Here is a 3,195-nt window from a genome sequence, read left to right as displayed (position 1 = left end):
AAATGAATTTTTCATGGAAGTAAAATTTAGTAGAATTTTAGTAGAAAGTAGAATTTTATATTTATGTAATACTTGATTTACATAAAAATGGCGCTGTTGAATAATTTGATATATCATGTATTTATTACATTATTTTGTGGGAAAATAATATACTTGGACACAAAAAATGATGTCATATATATATATATATATATATATATGTAGACAATGTAAAAAATAAACTACTGTGGCATGTACAAAAGTTTGGACACCCTTCCTAATGTCAAGTCTCATGACTTTAACTGACTCATTAAGACTGGTTAGGCGGGTCATTAGGATCTGTCAGCTGATGTTGATTCCAGAGTGTAATAAATTCTCTGACTCTTCAAACTTCATGCCAACACTCATGAGCTCCTCTACGATGCTGAGGATCTGAAAATGAAGCTAACAGCTGCCTACAAAGCAGGACAAGACAACAAGAAGATATCAAAGCACTTCCAGCTCACAGTTTCCACTGTCTGAAATATCAGCAAGTAAGTAATGGCAGTTAAGGGGAACTGTGGAAGCCAGGGCAGGATCTACAACTCTCAGATAGAAAAGTTTGTATGCTGGACAGAAAGGCAAAGCAAAACCCCCACATGACAGTAAAGGACCTGCAAGAAGGTTTAGCTGATAGAGGAGTGGTGGAGCTCCGTTCTACTGTACAGCTCTGCTCACACAAACATGATCTGCACGGAAGAGTCATCAGATGGAAACCTGACCTGCAACCTAATAATAAAAGTCAACGTCTGAAGAGTACAAAACAACATCTGGATCAGCCAGAGGCATTTTGGAAATGAGTGCTGTGGACTGATGGAATTAAACTAGAACTCTGTTGCCACAAACACTAAAGGAATGCTTGGGAAAAAAAAGGAGCAGCGTTTAATGAAAAGAACATTGTGCCAACTGTTAAGTATGAGGGCGGATCTGTTATGCTTTGGGGTTCTGTGGCAGCCAGTGTGTAGATGGAAGAATGGATTCCAGTAAATATCAGCCAGTTCTGGAAATGTGACACAGTCAGAGAAGAAGCTGAAGCTGAAAAGAGGCTTTTACAGCAGGACGATGATCCAAAACACAACTCAAAATCCACCACTAAATACTTCAGTAAACTCAAGCTGAAGCTTCTGGAATCTCCCTCACAGTCGCCTGGCTGTTGGAAATCTGTGAGTAGATCTTCAAACATGCTATGAATGCAAGAATATCGCAGAACTAGAACCGTTCTGTGAGGAAGAGTGGGTAAAAATTCCTAAAACAAGAACAGAAAGACTCGAAGCTTGATACAAAAAGCATTTACAGGCTGTGATTTCTGCTAAAAGGGGTGTTAGTACCAACTAAGTAGGGTGTCCAAACTTTTACACATTATTTTTTTCTATTTTAATCACATTTAGAGTAACTGTGCATGAAAAACTGCATACAGAAAAGGGTAAATAGTTTGCGGCAGAGACATTTCTTCATTTTTTTACGTCAAAAATCAATAAAATATATAACCTGTCCTTTTTTTGGGTTTCATTTCAGTCTGTTGTGCTGGTTCAGCTGCTGTTCTGCTGTACTGTTGATCACTCCTCTCACTGTGGAGCTTTAGAGTTTTATTTTACACCAAAAGGATCCGAAATGTGAAGAACAGAGACGTCAGTCTCTATATAATCTCTCATTTACCAGCTTGTTATCCAAATTTCCCCTGCACCTTAAAAATGGTGCAGCTACGGTTTGTAACAGCTGCACCTTTAATAAGGTGTAGCAGAAAATCCAGATAAGAAGATACCAGATTCCAGCCTCATATTTCCTCCACTTTGTTTTTCCTTTCTTCTTTGACTGTATTCTGATATGACGTGTGTTGGAGGACGTGTTTGGGAGACTCTACGCTCTGATATCATTCAGCGCTCAGCCGATAATCCGTGGTGTAGTTTTCGTATCAGTGTCTGTGTGTGTGATCTCACACAGTTAAATGAGTATCTTTGTCCCTCCACCGGTTCAAACCTGCTGAAACCGACACGGCGAGTTTTCGCCAACTCTGCGCTAAACACGAGGAAGAAATCTGGTGCTTACCACAAACTTCATGGTACTTTCCACAAGACACTCTCACTGACTGATCTGGGAGCAGTTAGCTTCACGGTTAACCTCTTAGACCCTGAACGGCCTCAACACACCACTTACACCACACATACACACACACACACACACGGCGGGTGGAGAGGTGAGAACCGGGTGCAGAATTATTACATCAGCGCTTGGTGACTTCAGAGGAATCTGTATCCGCTGATTCAGAGTCTAAATACAGAGAGAACAGCATGAATCACCAGCTAACGACAAAGAACTGACCTCTAAACCCACTCAGAGTGACCGCTGCCCTCCCACACACACACACACACACACACACACACACACACACACACACAAACAAACACACACACACACACCCTGTGATTGGCTCAGTGAAATCTGTGAAGCTCAATTTCATCAGGTCTTAAACCTGCTTTTATTCTCTCTCAGCAGCGTGTCATGCACTCCAAATGCTCTAAATAAGTGACTTATTTCTCAAAATATTGACTTAATATCTCTGAATAACATCTTTTTCCTTATATAATGCCTTATTTTCTCAAAATATTCACTTACTAGCACAAAGTTAATTATTTTTAAATACTGACTTAGATTAAATTATTAATTTACTAGTAAAAGATGTTATTTTTAAATACTGACTTAGTATTAATCAATATATCAAAAATTGCCTTGATCTCTCAAACTAATGACTCAGCATCTTATAAAATGACTTACTTGCTCAAAATACTGACACCATCAAAAAAAGATTTTTTTGTATTTTTTTTTTTAAATAATGAATTATTATCTCAAAATATTGACTTCTTAAGATTTTGAAATGCTGTTAATAACATTCGATTTCAAGAACATGGCTATTTTGTATAAGTATTTTGGAATAAAAGGTCATTATTATGAGATCCAACAACGTTATTTAATGACTATAATGCTATATTAACACAGCGAGTCATTATTTTTAGATAGTCAATATTTAAGTCAGTATATGACAAACTGCTGCCAGAAAGTGAGAAGGAGGAAAAACGGGTGATTTTCTTCTCCTCTACAGGGTGAGGAGGCACTTCCACAGATATAATCCACAAAAATCCCCTTTTCCCCAAACACGCTGTTATAAAAATCAGTCCATTA

The sequence above is a fragment of the Colossoma macropomum genome, unplaced genomic scaffold (genome assembly GCF_904425465.1).
Source record: "Colossoma macropomum unplaced genomic scaffold, Colossoma_macropomum, whole genome shotgun sequence".
Lineage (NCBI taxonomy): Eukaryota > Metazoa > Chordata > Actinopteri > Characiformes > Serrasalmidae > Colossoma > Colossoma macropomum.
Note: the sequence above shows the minus strand (reverse complement) of the source record.